At 39.0% G+C, this 24,923-nt stretch overlaps 1 protein-coding gene across 2 annotated transcripts in view; it reads left to right on the plus strand.

The window, feature by feature from the left end:
* Nucleotides 1-24,923, plus strand: part of znrf1 (zinc and ring finger 1) — a 59,904-nt gene that overhangs the window by 12,715 nt on the left and 22,266 nt on the right. The window lies entirely within an intron of this gene.

Consider the following 24,923-nt stretch of genomic DNA (forward strand, 5'->3'; position numbering starts at 1 on the left):
GAAGTGCACCAGTAAAAAAGAAATGAGTGAGTGGGGCAGTCAGGTGATGGGGAAGGGAAGGAAAGGGGTAATTGCAGGGCAGGAGGGAGTGGCTGAATGTGGGAGTGAGATAACTGAGACAGGACAAAAAGTCAAAGGGCATCTGGTGGACAGGATGAGAATGGCAATGAATGTGTTTGAGGAAGTGGGAATGTGGCTGAAGAGAAAGACTGAGGAGCAAACTGTGACACATCCAAATGGTAGAGTGGTGTTTCTTTTTTGCGGAAACCTTCTTTGACCAAGTGTGAATTGAACAAACATCAGCATACAGCAACTCACGGAATCAAGGCTAATTAGCTACAGCTGACTAAATTTGCCTGCAGTTGTCATTTCACTTAGTGAAATCGGCGGTCACCAGCTAAAACTTTCACCTCTTACTCTTACTTTCCAAATCACAATTTTGATATAAAAATGTTTATTAGTTCCCTAAAGCGATAATAAATCATACAAACTGTAGGGGTGGACAAAATAACAGGAACAGTTTACAATATAAATGATAATACCAATAGAGGAAGTGTCTCAATTTCAAATTAAATTAGTTTCACCTGTGAGAGTTAATTGGTAGCAGTAAGTACTGTTGCTATGGTAACCTACAGTTTAAAAGGTTGGTTCACTCAAAACATTACAAAAACATTTTCACACTTTCCTCTAGTGGTATCTGGTAATTTTATTTATGTGTTTCTTAGATTTCTCCCTCTAGCCCAATAAAATGAAGGTGAATAGAATTTCATTTTTGTTGCTCAAAATATTACATACATACATATATATATAATATATATACATACAGTATATACATCCCATCCATACATCTTACTGTGAGTTTTTATACTTCATAGATGGTTTAATCTTTCTACGTACTTCTTAGATAGAAACGTGTCATGACATCTCAATACCTGGGAAAATGAAACCAAAACACACAGACAACATAGTCAGATAACACTAGAGGTAGGTGAGAAAATATGTGTGGTATTGTTGTCATTTTAGTGACCCGACCCTTTAATAAATCTTGTGTACTGATTTAGAACACTGGTTTAACTCTTAACCTGAATTATGTTTTAGGTATCATGTTCTATGATTTTAACAGATAGCTGTGAGCCAATCAGTCTTTTCCTTGCCCATGTTATAAAATACAATATTATAAAGAGCACAACAAACTACAGCCTCAAAAGTGACCACAGACTTAAATAAACACTGCTATGACACACTCTGGAACAAACATTTGATAGAAAAATACTATCTGCATTTTATAGGATCCCTCTATATGCTGTATTCTGCAACACAATCCATGTAGCCATGGCATGAGCAGGGGTAAAGTAAACAGTTCAGTCTGGTAGAGAGAATGATTAGACGTCTGAGGCCTGAAATAAGTCTTCCTTGCTGCTGCTTGGCCTGTGCTTGCATCATCAGGTTTAGGATTTGGAAGGATGAAAAGAGCCTTACTACCAGATACAGATTATTGGCATGCGTACAATAGCATCCATAGGCATACTCTGACATATACAGACAAGGTTGAAATCAGCGGAGTGCTCCTTTAAGCACAGAACTAAATCAGCACAGATCCTCCCACACACAAACAAATAAAAACACAGCTGATGCATAACGTACATGGGACACACAGGGACACACAGGCACAATTAGAGCGAATCCCTTCCATACATTCGGGTGTTGTGGCTAGATTTCACGGACGAGGGTTTCAGGAACACAGGGATTGGGGGAACATCTGTGCCGCTGAACTGGTTGCTGGATTCGTGAATATAGGTCAGCACTGCAATTTATTTCTGTTTCCTCTGCCTCTCTCTCTCTCTCTCTCGCTCTCACTCACACACACACACACACACACACACACACACACACACACACACACACATATTCATACTCTCCCAATCTTTCCTTGTCTCTTTCCTCCCTGTTAACTCAGCGCAGTGCATACACAGAGGAGGCATATAAGGACACACATACAAATTCTGCATACATGCAAGGGCAGAATGAGATGACGGAAAATGAAGGAGAGACTGCGAGGCGAGGTTTGGAGATGGGTTTTTGTTGCTGTGACAACCACATAGCTGCCTATCACTGCTAATTTACTAGACACGCACGACCCCCACGTGCAGAAAGAAGAAAGAAAGAGACAGAGTAAGAAAAGGAGTAGAGATAAGACAGTCTGGAAGACAGTAGATTATTGATATGTTCACTTTTTTCAGTGGTCTCTGCAAGCATTCATAACAGTCATGTAAAAGGTATAGTAAATATAAAGTTATCAAAGGTTGCATCAGTCATGTGGCTGCATGTCAACACCTTATGTACTGTAACTGCAATGGGCTGGCCAATTACGAGCAGTGAGGGCCACAGCGGTCACCGTGGCAGTCAGTGGGCATGGCGACTGTTGCTATGGACAGCGCCTAAATGTCGTCACGGCAGAGCAAAGAGACTTTCTAAAGATAAACAGGGATAGGTAGCAGCATTCAAACAGGCTGTATACAGGGCAAACTACATCTATTTAGTACTACATTTGACTGATCTATATGTTTTTCTTACAGTGATAGTGTTACAGTTGACTTTCTTGTTGGACCAACATTTTTTATTGTTTTGTGATTTCCTGCATTTCCCAGAATACCCTTTAACAACAGCAAAGGAGCACAAACTTGCTGAATAAAATCATTCATTCATATGCGTTATGTGGCTGAAATTAGTGTTGAAATTAGTTGATTAACCGATTAGTTGATTGACAGAAAATTCATCAATAACAGTTTTGATAATAAATAAAAAATAAAAATGCTGATTCCAGCTTCTTTTCTTTGTCTTGACCGATCGTAAATTGAGTGTCTTTGGGTTTTGGACTGTCAGTTGGACAAAACGATGTCACTTTGGACTGAGGCAAATTGTGATTGGTATTTTCTGACATTTTATAGACCAAACGATTCATTGAGAAAATAATCAGCAAATTAATCGTTTGTCGTAGCCCTTATCCACACTCATTAAATATATGGCATTTGCTAGGTAAAGTAATGTAGCACTTCTGTTCTTTTCCTCTGAAGGTTATTGTATTATTTCATGAAAGTGCATTCATTTTTATGATATTAGCAAGTTGGTCTTTCTTTAGGGAACTAATCATTAGTTGCTGCCTTGGTATATAAATGTAATATTGTGTGACACATAGCAGTCAGAGATGTGTAAAACTGCCTAATTCAAACATAAAATGGACAGAGCAACAGCAGCCGTGACACACTGTCATAAAACCACATGACATACATTTGACAGAATCTGCATGACTACCTGCATAATGTCAGATGTTTGTTAAGATGTTACATGGGCTGGTGCGGTTCAACAAGAACATCAGTAGTTTGATTTGTAACTCTAGTTTTCTGAGACTTTAAACTCTTTAGTAGATCAAGTAGAACTTCATCTTCCAATATGCACAAGATGTATGAATCGATTAGCTCAACTTACCGTAAAGACTGGAATGGGGAAACAGGTAGTCTGGCTGTGTCCAAAGTTAAAACAACCTACCATCACCTCTAAAGCCCACTAATACAACGTTATATCTCGGTTTTTGTACAGATTAAACAAACAAAATATGAAGTGTTTATTAATGAGCTTCAGAGGTGTTGTTTCCCCCTGCTTTCAGTCTTTGTGCTAAGCTAAGCAAATTGGCTGCTGGCTCCAGCTACATATTTAGCATACACACGCGAGAGTGGTATCGATCTTCTAAAGTGTCCCAAAATGTTGCACTGTTCATTTAAGTGTTTTTGACTACAGCTCTGTTAGCAACCCTGATTTTGTTTTGATGACATCACCTTGGATTCTCTGTAATTTGAAGGCCATTTGAACTTTTTTTAGATTAAATGATTGAACAGTTAATTTCTAATATAATCCACAGATGAAGCGATACTGAAAATAATAGTCAGTTGGAACCCTAGTTCCAGTTTTACTCATGTAACAGCTCATATTTACCTAATGACTGTTGAAGGAACAACATGGCGTGTGTGTGAAGCTGCACTGTGATTGTTGTTCAGACTGAGTTATATTCACTGTGTTGTTTTCCGATCCCTGTCAGGCCCACTGTGTTCCCTGGAGAGAAGGGCTCTGAGGGGTTGATTGAACATTCAGGGACTATCTTCGGAGCAAGCATTATAATTTAACTCCCGGTGACGCTGGATCGTACAGACCCAAAGCACAGGCCACACTGACTTCAAGCTGTGGCCCTGTCCTTTCTTTTTCTCAGTATAATTATACATTTCTCTCTCCCTCCCACTCCCAACTTCACCTCTATCCTCCCTCCGCCTCATCTCCATCTAAGTTCGCATTACCTCTCTGTGAGACGAATAAAACAATAGACATGTTTCTCATTTTTCTGTTTCTGTAAGCTCTCTTCTGTCCACACCCCCAACATCCATCCTCTCCTCTGTCTCTCCATCGTTCTCTGTCTATTTTTCTCCTTCTCTTGTTCTGTCCTGTTCCCATGGAAACTGCTGGTCTTTCCGGTAAGGTAAGGAGAGTTTGTTGGAGAGAGTTGCGTTCGTTCTAAGTTGTGATGTAATCAAGCTAACACTTTCCACGGCTGCCGTTTATGGTCATCGGTGGTAGGCTGCTGACGATCAGGCTTCCTCCTGTCTGACTGAGGCTCTCTGAGGTGGAGGGTGTGTGTGTCTTTAAGTGTGTGTGTTTATGAAAGAGAAAGGTACAAATACTGCTGTCTCATTCAGTTATTATCTACCATGGCCGTGTATTGCTTTATTTGTAAAGCTGCATGCACTGCTGATCAAGGTGGCAAAAACAAAATGGAGGTGACAAAAGGAACCTGGTTACAGTAAAAGGTGGGGCAAGGATATCATACATAAATATAGTTGAACAACATAAGAAAGACAAATATCGTCACAAAATAAAATGTTAACACTGGCCTTGAGGTCTTGAGAGTAGATGTCCTGAGGACAAAGGTCTGGTCTCTTTTCATTGATTAAGCAATGGCTCAGTCTCTGTGAGTCTTAAAGGGATAGTTCGGGTTTTTTGAAGTGAGGTTGTATGGGGTACTTATCCATAGTCAATGTATTACCTACAGTAGATAGCGGTCGGCACAGGGTCAGCAGCAGAACGTATTTTAGCCACCTAAAAAAAATCTATATCAGTTTAAGTGTACAGTATTTAGAATATTTTCAGCGCCTTCCCTTGCCATCATATACAGCTGAGAAGATATATACGATATTTTCTCAACCGTAGAACTCCGGTGGCGTTATACAGTGTGCGGCACACATATGTGGCGCTGATGCGTAGGAATACGGACGTTCTATGGTAAGGTAAGGCACTGAAAATATTCTAAATGGACTTTACTTATATAACGCCTTCCTAGTATTTCTGACTACTCAAAGCGCTTCAACTACATATCATATTCACCCCATTCACACACTGATGGCTGGTGCCAACTGCCATCAGTTGAAAGAAACTAATCATTTCACACACTCATACAATTTGGGGTTCAGTGTCTTGCCCGAGGACACTTCGACATGTGGGCTGGGGGAAGCTGGAATCGAACCGCTTCAAATAGTCAGAAAGACTAGAAAGGCGCTATATAAATACAGTCCATTTACCATTTATGCTGCTGACCCTGTCCACAGCAATGCATTGCTTAGCTTCCGAGCCAGTACAACTCTCTGCTTCCCCAAACTGGGGGTGTGTTACTGTAGGTAATACACTATGGACCTCATACAACCCCACTTCATTACACCCAAACTATCCCTTCAAAGGATTTTTATTAAAGGTTTATTACAACTTGGACCATATTTTTTGTAATTTTGGCCATCATTCTGCTCAGTAATAATAACAAATTGCTGAGAACTGGAAACATAAAATAAGTCTAACGCAGCAAGAAACACAAGCAGTCAGACAATCAGACAGGTTTTAAACAAATCCCCAGGTTAGCTTATTTGGTCCAGAAAACAATCATTACCCACACTTTCCATTGTAAACATTGATGACAGTTTACAGACTTAGCCTAGTTGCAGAGCTCTGAATTCCTGCCTACACGATTCAGATAGGTCTGGTGCAGTGCTCACTGTTGGCTATTTCACAGATTAGAACAAGACTAAGAGTCTACAGCCATGTTAGCAGCTCTGTGAGGCTGTGCTACGGTACTGATGTCAGCATGCTAACATGCTCACATGTTAAATATGCTATATATTCAGCTGATAGATTGCCAGGTCTAATTTTTAAATATGTTTTAGTAATATTTTGGTATAAAGGTGACCAAGTGATACTGTTTTTTGAAGAAGTCAGACAGTATGTACTTTTGTCACCTTTATATCTCATCCTGGTATCAGTTGTCCCTACTCACTATTCCCAGTCATGCATTTGTCTTTTATTTCAACATTTGCAATTCAGTCATTTTTATGAAATATGTGTCATTACTAAATATCAAGAGTCCAACTTTTGCTTCTCTCCATTCCTTCCTTGTGCCTGGTTGGCTCTGCAGCATGACAAGCAGTGTGACTAGAGTTGCTCTCAGACTTTCCATCTGTAGTATTAATGGTGTCTTCTCTCTCCTCCTCTCTGATCTGTCTGCCTGACACCGCCTGCCTGGAGTGCCTCTGTGTGTTAAATCTCCGCCTTTAGTCTGCCATGCCACAAAGCTAAACCCCCAGAGTGGCTTTGTTGTGCTTCTGCAGTAGAATCTCTGCCTTCAGCTGCTGGAGAGCTAAATCTCAGCATGGCTCTGTGCGTGTGTGTGTGTGTGTGTGTGTGTGTGTGCCCTTTTGCAGCTGAATCAGTTTCCAACTTCCACAGAGTTAAAAACCTCCAGTGTCCTCTGTATTGACTTTCCCAGAATTAGAGTAAAAATTGAGAAAGGGTTCTTGAGCTGATTGTGCTCTTAGCTTACCTTGACTTGAGTGACTTGGCACTGTGCATTTGCCTATCAGAGATTTTGTTCTCACACTTATAAAGTCTTTATAAAGAGGTATTTTGTCTTTTTGAATTTTGTTTTAAGAGAAGTTCAAAATATATTATATACATTCATATTTTAAGGTTACAGTATCCCTTGCCATGCATTTTACCTAGATTATTTGTTGGACAGGGCACAAAGACCAAAAAGACAAGACTCTAATCTAACAGTGTATGTATTACATGTTCATATTTCTGTAATAGCACTAGCAGTCTGTGAAAATTCTGCACAGTGCTAGCGTCTTGCAGGCAAAGTAGTGGGTGGTGTGGGCAAGAGGTTAACGCAAATTTAGAGCAATTTTGAAATTAAAATACATTTAACAAGACTTAATATGTGTTCAGAGAGAAAGTGAAGCGAATTTTCTCCTTGTGTTGTCTGCGCATATTTGACCACTGGACTGTTTGTGCAGTCTGTGTTTATGCACCTCAAACAGCTGATGTACCAACTGTAGCAAGCTAGCAATATAATGTAATATGTTTACCATGTTCACCATCTTAGTTTAGAGTGTTAGCATGCTAGCATTTGCTAATTATTACTAAACACAAGTTACATCCCAAATGTCATGGCAATCCATCCAATAATTGTCCAGACATTTCAATCTGAACCAAACATTTTCAACCTGCTAGCGGCGCTACCCCCTAGCTTTTCATTGAAAAGCCAGGGGATCAACAAAGTAACTGGTATTCATTCTCTGGGGATTGAATCCCTTTAGCCACTTTTTTTTTGGCCAAGTAAGTTGAATGAAGGGAGGTCAATACTTTTACAAATACATTTTTTAATGGTGTTGAAATGTCATGCATTCACATAAATATACTGTATACATACATACATACTGTGCATTCCCTAGTCTACTAACACTTAAACCAGAAGATCCACTGTCATTTAAAACATATAAGAGTATAGTTACTCTAAGAAAGGACACAGGCATTGTTGCAGTCCTGATGATGGTTTTAAAGTAAAACTGAAAGCTTGAAACTGCAACAATGCCTCTCTAATCCGACTACCCCTTCCACACTTTGCTTGGAAAAACTTTTTCTGACCAAAAATCCAATAAAAATCCAACAATAATGTATTATGGTAAAGATTAACCTTAGGGTGATCAAACACCATTTAGGTAAAGAAAGCAATACTCATCAATGTTACCCAATCAACTTCCAGTCACGGGCCTGTTTCTCTAGCCATTAGCCTGCCCCTCTGAATGTTCAAAGGAAACTGTGTGACAAAGTGGAAGTGAGTTACTCCATCTTTGGTATTAGTAAAATTGGTGAAATCAATCTGAGTAAGGCAGAGAAAAGAACAGACAACTGCCATTTTACATCAAAAGATAATCTCTGAAGCAGCAACTTTCATTTGTATCAGCATTTCTCCTGCTACATTTTCCCTTTCACCTGACTTTACCCACATTGACTTTGTTTCTTTTGCCGCCATCTCAACTCAAGTTGATATTGATTATACCATTACCTGCAAGTTTTACTTGTGGATGTTGACCTTTGCTGTTTATTGTGTCACTGATCTTGCTGTGTCTCTGTAGTCTGCTACCTAATACTGAGCATCTCTTCTTATCATCTGTTTTATTATCTCAAAGGACCCATCTCTAGCAGTGCTATAGCATCTGCTCCTGTAGTGATTGTGAAAGTGGCATCCAGGGACCTCTATAGGTCCTTGAGGGCCTTCAGGAGGTATATAAATATAGACACACAGACCTAACCTGGTTACTGTTGTTGCTCTTCGTTTATTTTGATGTCAGTGATTATTATTATGATTAATAATTCAATCGCTTAAAAATATATTAAACAACAACGTAAAAGCCGAGTAACATGGGGAAAATGTAATGTGGTTTTGGTGCAGCACTGGGTAGCATCACTAGGTGGTGCCTCTATCTTCCAATGCCCTCCAAGGATAAAAAACCTGTAACCTGACTCCTTCAGCATAAACTAACACTGTGAAAACTCCACTGAGTTGTGTTCTGGCAGCTGTCTGGTTTAGCTAGCTATCCAGAGCCTCATGCTAATGCCAAACTACCAGCTTCAACAGAACCAGATGTGCGTCAGGCAGCAGAAAGAACCGTGGTAGCTAACTTTGGGGACAAGCAGTACTTTCCAACGACATCAAAACCAATGCCATCAACATTCTAAGCAACACTCACCCTTCTTTGGGTGTAAATCCAGTTTACTGGTGGAGGTGAAATGGAAAGAAAGAAAGGTTCCCTAGGTTTGTAAAGTTGGCATGGCAGTATTTGTGCATCCCCAGGACTGTCCCACCTGAGCAGGTGGACTGGCTACAGTCTGGCTAAACACGACTTAATCTGATCATGTACATTAGATGGAGTATCATTATTATCTAAACAGTGAGACTGAATTATATTGTTTTGAGATCATTATAACCTTTTTTTTTTGCTAGATCTTGATCAGTCTCATCTAATGTCCTCTAATGAAGCCTGGAAGTCGTGCACCATTATTTGCTATATTTAATATTTTAATCTTGTCTGGCAATTTGTTTAACAGTGACAAATGGGATTCAGAGCACTGCAATTTTAAGGCATTATTGTGTTATTATAATTTAAAAACCTAACTAACAATGATTTTGTGGTGATTATAGACCACACTAGTATTTTAAAAATTATGGAATGTATACTTTGGGTTAATCGACTATTGATTGTTAACACAACTATAGATTAAAGGAATAGCTAGTAGTTTGCGTTTTGGGGTAGAGAAAGTCATCTATTCCTATAAAAGGTACAAGATGGGTGCATAGTTTATGTGAATAGTTTAAACCCCCCAGCGAGTCTATCAAAACAATGACTTTGACAGCACTGGAAAACCTGTACTTCATGGGTGGTAAGATTGACACATAGTGAATTACGTCCCTTCAGTTGCTCTCATGCCAATAACCTAACACTACTAAAGGCCTTTGAACTGATTGCATTCCAATAAGCTAAGAAAGGAGGCAACTTCCTGTCACTTTAACAGCTAGCTATATAGGCTAAAGTTATTATTATAATGAAGAAATATCTCACCTGCCAGGTATAACCTTCTAAATGATAAGCTAATAATACACATAATGAAGCTTCTATGCTTGACTTAAACTGTTTCCCATTACTCAACACCGGACACCCACTGAACATACAGTTAGGAAATAGCATGCTAGCTAGCTAATTTTTGTCTCCTTAGTGGTCTGACAGTAACTGTAAATTCATCAAATTCAGTGCCCCATATCGCTATTTTCCAAGCTACTGTAGCTGTCATATTTCGTGGGACCGGCACGAGCGCGGTTTCCATTGCAGCGCAGCCGTCGAGGCTTTTGTCATACGGAAGTGGGCATGGTTTCATCTAAAGTCGGGTGGGAAAACGATAGACGCCTTGCGGGGGCTTGGTGTGAACAACGTGAGGGCAACCTCACAACAAGACTCCAGGAAGTCACTGTGCCTGGCCAAAATGTCGAACTATTCCTACAAGTTTTCAGGGGGTGTTAACCTCTCACCTTGTTGCAGTGATGCACACGTGTACTCCAGAACCCCGTGACATCACCATTAGTTGGGGTTACTGGTGCGACAAAGCAAACTTCTGACAGAGGTAAAACAAGCTTGAAATTTTAACCGGACCGCTTTTCAGCCTGATGTTAAGTAAATTGCTTGAAATTTGCATTTCCTATGGGAAATAAAATTCTGCATAGAAGGTACTGGAAAATATAAGAATTGCACAGCTGTCATTACTGTGCTGCTCAGGTGATAGGTTTTAGAAAATAGCCTGTTAAGGCTGCTTAGACTGATGGGCACTTTGCAGCTGCACAACTCCATAAGAGGAGGAATTCAGATGCAAGTCAGAAATTGTTTCTAAACTAGACCACACTTGCTGTTTTTCTCTCTTTCTACATTTTATCTCATTTTCTTTGCTTTCTGCTTCTTTTCTCTTGTTTTGATCTGCCCCTTTTCTGTCCTGACTCTCCTCCTCCTTTTCTCACCACCCGGTGTCTCTCCACTTCTCACTCTCTCCTCCGCTGCTCCCTACCCGCTCAATCCCATGAGTCAGCCTCCCTCCCTCTATTTAGTCTTAGTATTCTCGCTTTTTCTTCTCTATTGCTCCCTTGTGCACTCTCTTTTTCATCAATTCCCCCTTCAACTTTTGGTCTCGCCTTCCTCTTTTCTCTGCTTTACTGTCCCCTCCATTTCTCTCCCTCTGTCCTCTCCTCCTCCTCCTCACTTCTGCACCATAAAGTCGACGGCTGGATGATTCATCTCTCCCTCTGCCCCCAGACTGTTGTGATCCTTATTTTACTGCACAGTTAAAGCGGACTCCCCCTTCCTCCTCCGACGTCTGTCTGTCCTCTGCAGCTATTGACACTTTTCAACCAAAGCGTCTACTGTTAATACAGATAACAGCCTGGACTGGAAACAATGACTGAGCCTTCATCTGCTCAATAATTATTGTTCTGCAGATATTTTATGTGAGGTTTGAATACAGTCAGGATTTTACAGTGCTATTGATTTGATCTGGGAGAGTTGTTTGTGCAGACATTAAGCTCCCAGGCACTAGTTTGATTTAGACTGGCTCCTCTCGATGAATGTGGCTATCTACAGTCCAGCCATCCTCTACTGGACATTATTCATCATTATGAGACAGGCTAATACATGTTTTAATCATAATATCTGCTGCAGTATTGCTATGTCTCACAGTCATTCATTGCTTATGAGCGTCTTTACTAAAGACTGGTTGAGGTGTTGTTCCATACGACTGATGATATAGAATCAGTCAGTGAGGGACTTAATGAGTCTGATTTTGCTGACTGATATCTTTTCACCTCATTTAAAAATACATCTATGCCAGAGTATGTTGTGGCGGGGTTCAGGTTCGACTTCAGCTATTAATGTAGAATGACCACACTTTCTCTTTTTCTATAAGACCATATATTCACATTTAAACACATGCTCACGTTGTGTTGTTGGCCCTATCGGCAGACAAAAACACTGGTATTGAGTGACTCTGCAAAACCACAGATAATGTTCAACAATTCAATATAAAGATTTTTCAGTTCTGGCATCATGCAATAACTACAGCTACATATGGTTGAGGTTGGGGTCATTCATACTACATCATACTATTCATTTAAATATATTTCAATTGACCTAGAAAATAACTGATTATAATGAATTATTAAATGCTGCCTAAATGTTTGTATCATTAATGCATAATTACTTTTTGTTTTGTTTATTTCATTGATAGAGAACTTTGACTTTATTTACATCTTAAACCACAAAGCACAATAAATAAAACAAGAGTAAATACAGCATGCAAAGATTTAAAAACTATAATACAGTTTTAGTCACCAAAAATACATTGTGCTTTGCTGCCTACGCTTTGATTCATGTTTAATTGTTGTCTTTTTTTGTCTTTCATAAGAATAATGAAATTGCACGTTTGGAACTGCAAGTAAAAAAAAAGAAATTATTTTTTCCCTAAAAAACATGCAGAGGAGGTTAAAAATAGTTGTGTTTTGTTTGGAGTAGTGTCTGCAAAGCTGCTTGTCAAGCTGCTTACGGCCTCAACGAGCTCCACTAATCTGAGGGTCAGGGGAGCCTTGCCTGAGACACAAAGCCTAGGGCAAAAAAATTCACAAAACTCTAGCCGCTGCTTACAAAAGCTTAATATTGCTTTTAGGGTACGGCAACAACTGAAGGCAACCTTTTTGAGTGAATCAATGTTTTTATCACCCATAGCTTCTCTTTTTTGGATTATGACATTTGGTCAGTAGGAGGACACTGTTGAGAGATTTTGTGGCACTCAACTGCTGCAACTGTAAAACTGTAAAAGCAAGGTTTTGAAAAGTGAGGGGGACGTGTCACCCCCGTCCCCAGTGGAAATTAGCCTTTGGCACTACAGGACCATCCACCACCCCAACCTCCGCACCCTTACTTTCCGGTTCACTACATAATGGGCACACTGCTTTCTGCATTGGCACTGAATGTTGGCATTGGTTGAAAATAGTAAGCTGCAGAATTGTCCAACATGGATGTAATTCCCAGGGCTAGTGTGGGCTGTTCTCTGTCATAGAAGCGTTTGATAGTAATTCTCAGATTGAGAGGAGAGTTAATTTTCTCTGCACAGATATTTTCATTTGGTCTGAGAGTGAGACTGGTGAACCCAAAGTCACAAGCTGGTTTCTTTAGTAAATGATCAAACACAGATAATTTATAGCAATTTTTTAGACCGCGTTCATCCAGCACTCTGTACACTCTGCTGAGTGATAATAGCCACTGGTATTATCCAAAGTAAGAACACTGACCTTTAGGTACTTAAAAGTTGTTAAGTAAGGGATGAAGTACAGTGAGCCAGTGATTATTGCAGAACAAGCCCTGACAGGGTGATTCAAGACCGCTGAAGTGATTTTAGCATTACATGCTAAAAAAAACATCAAAGCCTAACATCTTTCTGGGCATAAGGTGTCAAAGGTTCATTTAATCATAAATCCAGTCAATATAAATATAAATCAGTTTAGCTGATATACCAAGGAAGTATTTAAACAAATATTTTAACTATGTACATACCTTTTTGAAACAGCGAAAGTGAAGATACTACAAATAATTTGTGAATCTTGTGAATTTTTTACACAAATCTACCAGGCCTGCCCCTTATTTAATTTACACTTATGTGGAAAAACTTAAATCTGGAAGGCAGATTTAAGTTTTTCCAAACGTCAGAGTTCAACAGTTTCATTATTTTAGTTTTTCAGATAATGCTAGCATATTGTATAGCCACTTATGGTGGTCATTTCTGTCAGACAATACAGTGACACCACATGTTTAATAGACAGCCTTTTCTATTATACAGTAGAAAACAATGGGAACAATGACACATTGAAAATGTTAAAACACAGTTTAAATGCAGCTTTCACAGTCTCTCAGTCTACCAGGAAAATGCCATCTTTGCTGTCTTCTTTCCTAGAGCTCATTCCATCAGCAGTGTTAGCATATGGAGTTACTGTGACCCAACATGCTAAGTGATTTTAAAGTCTAAAGGTCTGAAGTGGATCGGCAGTAAAACGTTTACCAGTGTCTAGCCCATATAAGCTAATGCTACCACAGTGTTATTAGCTATTAAGTGTGTATTAGCAGTTGAGTGACTTGTTATGTTCTCTAGACGATGACCTTCTTGCCCTCAGTGGTAATAGTGGAATAAGATACCATTAACTGTAAGTGTAGCCATGCTGCTCCCCTACCAGCTGTGGCCCAGGGGAAGGATAAAGCCATATTCTGCTGAATTTAAACTAACTTAAGAGTGAATATAATAAATGTCTCCTATTTCTGAATACTGCCATTGTTTGGTCTGTTCTGGCTTTCTCGTACTTCCTCATTACAACTCTTGAACACTTTGTATTGACTTCTGAGGCTTTCTTCTTGAGAAGCACATATGTCATATACAGATGTGCCATATACACAGTTTTTTGACAAGTAAACTATGTATATATGTACATGCTCTTTTCTCCTGTATTTAGATTTTTCGGTGTAAAAACACACTAGTCTGAAAAATACTTTTCTTTGGTGCCTTACCTGCCGTCGGATGACATTATGACTATACATTTTATATCTGTGTCCAGTAAAAGAATTGTTCCAGAACGTGTTTAGCCTAGCTTAACACACAGACTGAAATTGGGGTAAGCTGCTAGCCTTGCTACTGCTAGCTACTCCAAAGTTGTCTTACAAGTTAGTGTTGGAACTGTGTCTTGACCAAAAACAGCTATGTGCAGTGACTGTACGCAGCATCTCAAAAGTCTTGTCTTTCTTGTGGCATTGCAAGGTTTGAGCACTGTAATTACTCTACTGTCAACGTGTAAATAAGACAGAATACGTCAGCTTTGTAGTTGTTCGAAGGTGTATTTTCATATTCTCTTGTCTAAATTAAACACATCCCAGACGTCTGTTTGTGCTGGATTGATATAAATTCATATCAATCTCATCCGACTTTGCGTGTGATAGCAAACAGCAAAAACAAACTGTAAGACTGAACCTTCAAAAGCAAATAGCACAGGCAAAAAAGTACCAATTTGTGCAAACATTTCATACCCAGTGTAGCTGTACTGTTTTCCTGTAGCTCCACTTCCTGCTGACAGACACTTCATGGCGCATTCTAGGCACAAGTATCTTTGTTAGTCTTGAAATCAGTGGACAGTGGTTATTTGGGAGCTGGGTCAGGGTCTCAGGCTGGGCCGGGCTGCCAAGGGTTGATGAAATATGCATTGGCCAGAGATTGAGTTGAGTGACCTCGCCTAAGAAGGGTGTGTGTGAGTGTGTGTGTGTTGTCTGTGCAGGGGTTGACAAGAATAAGTCTCCATGGGACCGTTTAATAGCACTTCAGTTCAGAGTGTGTGACGGCTCTATCTATTCAGCCTCTTTCACTGTTGTTATTGCATAGTCATGCAATGTGTGCGTGGGTGTGTACGTGCACGTGTGTGTGTGTGTTGCCTGTGTGTTCAGGGTATTCCTCCCACAGACAGGTAGATTGGAGAACAGATTGCCTGTAGGTCTGAATGGGAGCTTCTGTGCAGAGTGCCTTCCTTCCCTCTACCTATATGGAATTCTATTTGTGCCTCAGTTCTGCAATGGGACATTTTGAGCTCAGAAAAAGACTCTTTTCAAACACATAAATTATGTTTCAAAGAGAAATTATCACACAAGGAATTATTTAATTTGAGCAAACAGTCTATTCTCAATAGATTTATATGCATGTTTTCTATAATCCACATAGGCAAACAATAATAACCTCTCTCAGTTTTAGAGCAAAGATACTGTGTTATATAATCACCTAGGGTAGTAAAACCACACAGGAATGTAAGAGAAGAATAAGTCAAGATTCTTAGCTGAAAGCTTCAAAGTAGCTACCACTTGGAGACATTGAGGAACAAGCTAACGGACATATTCTCAAAGTCAAATGGAGTCAAACATTTCTTTCAAAAAATACAGTGACACCATGTTCACTAAATATCCTTTTCTATTATACAGTACAGTGCTGGAAACAATGACAAACTGAAAATGTTTAAACGCAGTTTGAATTCAGCATTCACAGTCTCCTGCTAAAGCTTTCTCCCAAGATAATGACCCACCTGCTTCTAATCATCTTAGAGCGTATCCCGTTAGCAGTGTTAGCATGCAGAGCCACTGTCAACCAGCATGCTAAAGTCTAGCCTAGCCAATTTAAGATGATGCTACCACACCACACTTTTTGGCATTTAGGAAACAGTGAAATCAAAAATACATTTTCCAAGTTCTAATCCTGTGTGCCTGTGTTGATTATTCATTTATCTCTTGTTACATGCTAAATATGTGTAAAAACATTTTTTTTGAGTATTCTCAAATCCATCTCTTTTCTTTTCCTGTAAAAATACTTTTGATGACTCATCTTGAACTCAATGACGGTTACGTAAATGTATACACGCAAATGTGATTTTCGGGTGACATGTAAAACTGCACTTGCCTGTTAGCTCATGGGTAGCTAACGTAGCAGTATCTTAGTTGGTGGTGTGTTACATTTCCAAAGAATGTGCTTGAGGTGCATGCAAAGAATCTCAAAATGTCCCAATATGCACTCAGAATTGAGACGCAAATATAATCCTGTATACCTAATGCATACTGGGACCCTGAATAGGGCTAAGCATTAAAATAAATGAAAACGTGATTAAATGAATGTAGTTATATAGTTGCATACAGACATGGTCATTCAAAACATCCCCCTTTATGGGCTCAGATTCTATTTTCTACTCATAGATAGCTGCACTGAGCTGTGGGGGGCGAACAGGTCTTTATCTGTCCCAACAATCCTCAGAGCTTGTTTGCGTTCATCCTATATTGTATTATATAATAATCATTTGCATTAGTTTATTATCAGTGCATATTTCCCCTTTGAGGCTTCTCGGTTCAGTGGAGCGCAAAATTCTTACGTTAAAAACAGAATCAGTGCTTATTATTTTTCTCTCCCTTAAGTTAAATCCCTCTGCTCTTTAATGTATTTCACAGCAGAGTTTATATAAAGGTGCTATAGGGGTGCATATTATTACTTTAATTAGTCAGTTTATCAGTATTCAGCCATTATTGCTCAAAAATATGTTATCGGGATTGTGAGTGATATCAAAATTATGATATGAGGATGAGTCATTGTTAATTACAAGTGCATCAGACTGTTTTTAATTACTTTAGCCATAATTGGCTGTTTCTATTGTCATAATTAGTAGCCAATCTTGAATAGATAAACTGTAGTTAACATCTAACTTTCTGAGTATTTCTCAACTCTTTTGTGATGATTGAAGAGAGCAGATTCCCTCCTTTTGATATTCACCAAAGCTTGTTTCCACTTGAGGCAAGAGTGTGACAGTCCCCATCTGACAGAGGAGTTTTCAAGGATCCATCTGCTGTTGAAAAATCCAAGAACTAAGATATATGACAATGTTCTACCAAAATAAATGTTACATTTTTTGTTCTTTAGATTTGTGCTCATTTCCTTCAGTGACTGTAGACACTTGGACCCAGTGTTGTGTTAAGTGATAAATGAGGGCAGATACTAATAAAGCAGTATTGCAGTGAAATAAATATATGTACTGAAATTCATATTGGCCAAAACTAAATGATCATCTATTGGTAAAAACATTAATATCATGCATCTTCTGGGTGGTACTCCAGTCTAGCCACACTTTATACATATTACATTTGTTTTACTACAGTATGTGAAAAGTCATCTGTATTGAAACCGATCAGAGACCAATCAGACATGGCTGTTGATCATGTGGTTTTCCTCCTGACAGAAATCATGATTTAGTAAGACGCTATGATCCCAGTGATGAGCCAGTTACAGGAAAATCCAAACTGGAAGCCTAACAGCTGATTTTGCATATGAGTCATTATCCAGCTTTGATCCCCACCGGTAGCTCAATGTTAATTATTGTATCACAGCATAGAGCTGCTTTTCTGTGCAACTTTGATTCACTGATGTTTTTCATCACTAAAACATCACAGAGGGCTGACCAAAAACCAGATAACACAACATTCAGTTTAGTTCAAGTGTGCGCTCTCAATGCAGAAAAGGAAATATATGTAGCACCTGCTGCCACTACAAAAGACAAATGAAAATTAATGAGCTGGGTTTTTTGTTTCTGCATTTCAAAATGATTATTATTATTAAATTAATTACTCATCTAAATGCAGTACCAGTAACAGTATACCTACCACTAAATGGGTGTGGTGGGTAACTTTTTTCTGAACTTTTCTAAAATTAATATATAATCAATACATACATCTGGATAGGATTGCATCAGCTATTAGCTAGTTTCAAACTAGTGATTTACTAAATTGAGTGGCTACCCTAAAGTCCCCCTCCACTCAAAATATGTTTTTCTTCTTGTTCCTACAGTTGGATGTTTGACCTTCACTGTGCAGAATGATGTATATGCAGAGTTTGACACTAGAAGGCTGTTTTCACATTCACCTGCTGAAAGTGGAAAATTTCTCTGTGCTCACTGAAAATCTGATTTTAATCAGTGGGCCTACGAACATGATTTGTGACATCACAAATAGCTTGGAAGCAAATCCTGGTCCAATTTGCAACTTATACAAGTGTGATGTAGAAACTTGAAGCTGCCAGTGCACATACAATGAGAATGGACTTTACAGTGAAGTAGGATCTTGTGTCCAGCAGGAAAAGTTTAGAAATGAACAAAATGTGCATATTCATAGATTTTAGAATTAAAGAGCTAGAAGCTAGATTTTTAGGATTTTTAAGGATTTTAATGTGGAAATTATACTTTTTTTGCAGAAAAAAACACATCAGACACACATTATTGTTCCAAGCAGGCTAACTGTATGTTTTAATACATGTCTGGAGGGGATCTTTAAGAAACGTCTTAGTTAGTAAAGACTTCAGTGTTGTGTAAATTGGTTGCTAGGAAAAATCTGTACCATTATCTAAACAGGAAGTCACGGTAGCATCAAAAGCTGTAACATAATTGCCAAAAATAACAGTTTTAGGAGACCAAATTATTCATTAAACTTAACTTCCAATTCTTTGTAAATGTAGGTATTACTTAGTGTTTTATTTTTATCTGCATACATGAAGAAATAGGTGTTTCAGAGTTACTAGTTACATGCTGCATGAGTATCCATAAGTATCCAATTACGTTGACGTTATTAGGCAATTTAGCAAAATGTTATTAGCATAACATTTGTGAAATTGTAGTAAAATGTAATTTAAAATATTACTAGTTTACATTATTAGAAAACAGCATTTTATCAAGTGTCTGGTCAGAGGTGTTGACCATATTTCATAATAACACTTTTACTCTTCACTCTAAACAGCTCATATATTAGTAAGCTAACGTTAGTTTTGTCAGTTGATTCTGTTAGCTATGCAACAGTTACACCTGGCAGTTACTAGGTGTAAATGTTTAGTAACAACTAATCTGTTCGTGAGAAGTAGTTTGTGTGGTGCAACCTGATGCCTAAATCTCCACTTACTTATGTTATAACTAGGCTAACGACTGTCATTTTACTCGTGCTATGCGCGCTTAAACGCAACCTGAAGTGTATTTTTAGGCTTCAAGTATATGAGGACGGAGTTTGAACTTAGTGCAAGTGGCTCCAGATGTATTACACAAAAGTGGCACATTCACCATGGTTACTTTTAAGAAATGCTTCATCTTGAAAATAGAGTCACATGGGATAAAATCAAAGATGCAGGTTGCATTTTTTTTTTCCTGCAGGAAATGGTTGGGATATTGTTTTTTAAAGTTTTATGAAAAGTCTCAGTCAGAATTGCACATACAGGATAGGCAGGGCGGGCCATACAAACACAGAATCACATAATGAGTATGGAGGCTAACTTTACACCTGCTTGACACACACTGCAGGAGAATGGCAGCACAATGGTGCAACTCACAAAAGCTGTTGGAAATAATGAGAAAGGAGAAGAAGAAATTGGCAAGAAAATGGATGAGACAAGAAAACAAAAGGGAAAGGTAAGGCTAAAAAGTGGCGGTGAAACAAAAAAAGAACATTCTCACTGCTGGAGAAGCTGACAACATTCACAAAGTTACAGACTTCATCCTTGAATAGCTGCTAAATCTAGTCTGGTTGTGAGTGCAGAGTTTTTAAAAGTCTCGGGGAAATTACTCCATTTATAACATGTTGTGAAATTGGTCAGTTAGTTTAGTTTAAACTAAAACAACAGTTTTTGGCTCTGTTCCTCTGTGTTTTGGAGCAGCAACCTGAAGAGAAACCTGCTGAATGTGTTTGTACTGATTGCATTTTCTGGCTTAGTTCGGGTTAGATGGGCCCACACATGCCTGGTTGTGACTGAGTGCTTGCTTGGATAAGTGAAGCAGTTGTACAGGATGTTACTGTGCCGCAGTAGACTTAAATTGCCCACCGAGCGTCTAGTACAAAGTGTACATGGCACTACTGGGAAAGGTAATAGTTTCAAGCATTCTGATTTTATTCTATTTCTTTGTCACAAGGTGTATATAAGGTTGGGATGTTTCCTTTTTTTCTTTTTCTCTGTATTTGCCATTAAGTTCTTCGTTATACAGGTTGCAGTGCCTAAACCCCTTCTTAGTAACATTGTTAGGTTATCACATTCGTTATATTTGTCCTCGTCCCCTCCACACTCTTTTATACAGTTGTGATGCTACTTTGAATGTTGGCCAGCTTTGGCTGCCATTAGTAAGTTGAACATATATCATTGTGTAGACTGATGCACTGCATATTAAGCAGTGTTGAAATTTTGATTTTGGATCTAGATATGTCGATATACATAGGATTTTTCCTGGTAAACAACATGTTATCTTTGACATTCCATAAATGTACTGTATGTTAACAAGAGAAGAAAAAGATGAAGCTAAACTAAACTCAACTGACTCTAACTGACTTTATCATTATATTTTTCAAGCTGCAGTCATCTCATCAATATGGATCTAAATCTACGTCCATTTTCAAAAACTTTTTTATGGAGATATGTGGAAAGTTCCCCAGACAAACAATGGGGATCAGTGATTTGTCTTTAGATACGCATATTCACAGCTCATTCACATCTCTGTCTGGCTGCTGCTGGGAGAGGAGTTGAGGTCTGTTCAAAAAGTCGCTAGATTTGTAAAAGGCAAAAAAAAAAGTTCTTAAAAGTCACCCAGTCTGGCGAGAAAGTCGCTATGTTGGCAACACTGCTGGCTAATGATTGGGCTAATGTGAAAATACGATGCAATAAAGGGCAGCATAGTGATGCAGTGGTTAGTGGTGTAGTAGTAACCTCACAGCAAGAAGATTCTGGGTTCAAACCTGCTGGCTGGCTGTAGCCTTTCTGTGTGGAGTTTGCATTTTCTCCCTGTGTGGGTTTCTTCTTCTGTTGGCCTTCTTTACGCAGTCACAGGTCTGTCTATTCACCGGATTTAACCCTATTAATTGGAAAACATGATAAGGAGATGTAGACAAGGGGTGGATAGAGTAGAATAAGTAGAGCTTCGATGTCCTCCAGGGACAATTTGGTTTAAAGCAGTTAAACAAATAATAAATATTAAAATTATAGCAACAAATACAAAACAACAATATATACAAAGAAGTGCACAGGTTAATGCCAATGTCAGTGTTGTCATTGTCACCTATCCATCTAGAGAAAGCAAGAAGAAGCCATCTATCGATTGATGGAAAGACAATAGAACTTTTAGGTAGAGCAGCACATTTTAGTAAAATAAAACAAAGAATTCAATAACATAATGCCATTTGTTTGTCAAAATACTCATGCAAACCATTGGCCTTTAAAAAAAAAATCAAACTGCATGAGGTAAGGTTTTTATATAAAAATCTTCTCATTTTATTAGCCTAAATGACAACAAGCAACACAAAAACATAAATCTCCCTTTTCCCCTAAACATCTTGATTGAGATGCAAAAACAGTTCATTTAACATTCAATCTCCTCAGCAGCAGTCAGTAAGAGCTCAGTCCAGAAAAAGCTGGACTCACAGTCTCCGCGGTGTCATTTGGTAAAAAAAAGCGTCCATGGCTGCTGATCATGAAGTGCTGTGTGCAGTTTACTCACATCACCTGCGGTCCACAGCGATGACAGTCAAGGAAAATATTTGAGAGAAATGTGCCAATGTGACATAAACCAAATCCTATATGGTGCACGGTGCAGGATTACTGGCACAAGTTGCTGAAATACACACATGGTTGTGCGCTCTCACATCACACACACACATATACACTCTCACATAGGCACCACTATAATTAATTTATGATCCAGTCCTATGATTTATTTTTGTCCCTCTCTGACCTTATGCACTCCTTGAATATGAAAAGTCTGCAAGAATTTGTGGTGCTTGGCTGAGCTGAAGGCAAATGCACACAGACACACACACACACACCTCTCTGACTGTACAGCTAGAGTCCTGCTGGACCATGTATCATAACCCTTCATTTCTCCTCAAATGCCTGAACTCTCTCTCTCACCTTCCTTCTGCACCTCTTCTTCACTCATTTCCTCCATCTCTCTCTCTGCTCGTCCCTATGGAGCATCTGAAAATAGCAGCCAAGGGAAAAGTGGGTCAGCTGCCATGTGTGGTGGGGTCTGTGTATACTGAATTTGTCTGTGTGTGTAACCTAACAAATTGTCAAACTACTGTACATCGTATCTCAGACTTTGAAGCTTTTTGAGCGCTTGAATCATAAAGTAAGCGCCACGTACTATATGTAACACACTACAGGTTTGCAGCATTTTTCAATCATACATTTTTCCCTTTTCTCATGGAAATAAATAATTATTAACTACATAACAAACAAAAAAAACCCCAAATATACTAGTTACGTTTACCTCTCTTGTGCTATGAAAACTTTCAAATAAAAAAATCTCACATGAAACCTGGTGTGATCTGGTCTAGTAAAACCAGAACACACCAGGAAAACATTGCATTATGGGAACCATAGGATCCAGGGATTTGTTGGAGCTTAGCCCTTGCTGCGGACTAAAAGTCAGAATATCTCGACCTCTGCTGCATCAGTGTCTTGCATGTTCCCCAACTTTATGGAAGTATATTAAATCACTGCAGTACCCCTTAAAGTTCAACTACATTTCTTCATGTAGCCCATTATTGCAAACAAGTGTTAAAGAAAAAGAAACGAAGGAAAAACTGTACTCAAAGAAAACCCCAAATGAAAGCCTCCTGGCAATGCTGCTGATTAAATGTAAATCTCATTATATCACCACATGATTGTAGCACAAAGATGCTATAATCACTACAAGACTGTGGCTTTGTCACCAGAGCGTTACCTCCCATAAAATCTCTAATCTAATCAGTGAAAACCAAAAAGTTCTGATAAAAGACACTGATGTGTATGAGTATGAGTGTATCAAGGTTTAGAAATCTCGTTTATCACAAAGCAGTCCTGTCTGTTTTCAGCTGTGTGCAAACTCGGCTCATGTGGCCCAGAGGTTGATCTATTTATCTGTTATGTGTTAAACTAATACAGTTAGGCCTAATGGGTCCCAACAGCACAGGAGGGGGCTACTGAGACGGCTCCAACATTATTTGAGGTAGTGTGTGAAAATGTGTGAGGATAAAAGTGGGCAGACAAAATACGTTGTTTGTCCATGCCCTGTAGAACTACACATAGAAACGTTTTCTGATCGTCTCTATCAGCAGGATGACACTGTCTGTCTGTGCCTTCCAAAAGTGTTACAAATCTCTGTTGAAAAATAAATCTATTTTATGATGCGACAACGCTACAGTTAAGACGGTGTAGTCCCTCATTCGTCCAGGAGTGTTCTATCGTAGAAAAGGTTTCAGTCGTAGTCATCTAGACAATGTTTTCAGAATCAATCAGTGTTGATTCTGAAAACAGTGTCCAGATGACTACGACTGAAACCTTTTCTACGCTACAGTTAAGGTTTGGTTAGGTTTAGGCACAAAAACGATTTGGTTAGCTTTAGGGTTAGAGATTGTGCTTTGGGTTACAATGACTACTTTGTTCAAATGTAACAGCACGCCCAAATTCTGCTAGCTCCCTCCCTCCCAGCATATTCAAAAAATGCAAAAGTGGGCTGCACAGGACAGGCACTGTAAGGGGCATGGCCTGGTGTGTGTCTGTGGAGCAGAGTCAGTAGGTAGCCCTGCTGTTTATCATGGGATCATCATCAAGGGAAAGAATGCAGTCCGTCAGAAGCACAGGTCCGAACCATGGCGCCAAAATAGAAAAATGCTAAGCAGAGGGTTAGTAAAAACTAGCATAAACTCCTGTGAATGATGCGTGTTGAAAATGAGCATGGTTTCACAGACTGCCACTCAAAGACTGACTGGTTGGCCACCTCTGATTAGAGGGCGTTAACATAAATTAGTCCCAAACGGTTGACTCTATGTCAGCATTGGCCTTGCAAGGATGATTTAAAACAGTAGATGGAGTGTTGAGCCATTTTCAACTCATGAAATGCTGATTTTCATAAATTTGGTAAGACTGTCAATATTACCACCAGCACTGATGTGTTTCATCACAGTACAGTCATATAATTTAGTTTACAGCTCAAAAAACAGTGTGCAGTACCTCTTTAAAGTTAGGGGAGCTTTGTCGTCAAGGTTACAATAATAACCACATGATTAAGGTTAGGGAATGATCGTGGTCATGCTTAAAAAAAAAACAATGTTGACTGTCTGTTGGAACTGCTGAATATATCCGTCCGCTGCGGCTCAGCAAGGAAAAACTGTTTCAAGAAATGTTCCTGTGAGTTCTATAGGAGAACTAAAGTATAACTACTGTATCAATACTGTACTACCTAACAAACTGTACTACTGTAAAAAGCTAAATGCAAACACACAGGGCTACAAGCACACACACCACATTGAAGGGGAATGATTCCATTCAAAAGTAGTTCCTTGTCATTTGTTTATCTCAAATCATTGTGCTGACCTTTAGATCTTGCTTCACTTAACGTTTGCTTGTAT

The sequence above is a fragment of the Siniperca chuatsi genome, linkage group LG4, assembly GCF_020085105.1.
Source record: "Siniperca chuatsi isolate FFG_IHB_CAS linkage group LG4, ASM2008510v1, whole genome shotgun sequence".
NCBI lineage: Eukaryota > Metazoa > Chordata > Actinopteri > Centrarchiformes > Sinipercidae > Siniperca > Siniperca chuatsi.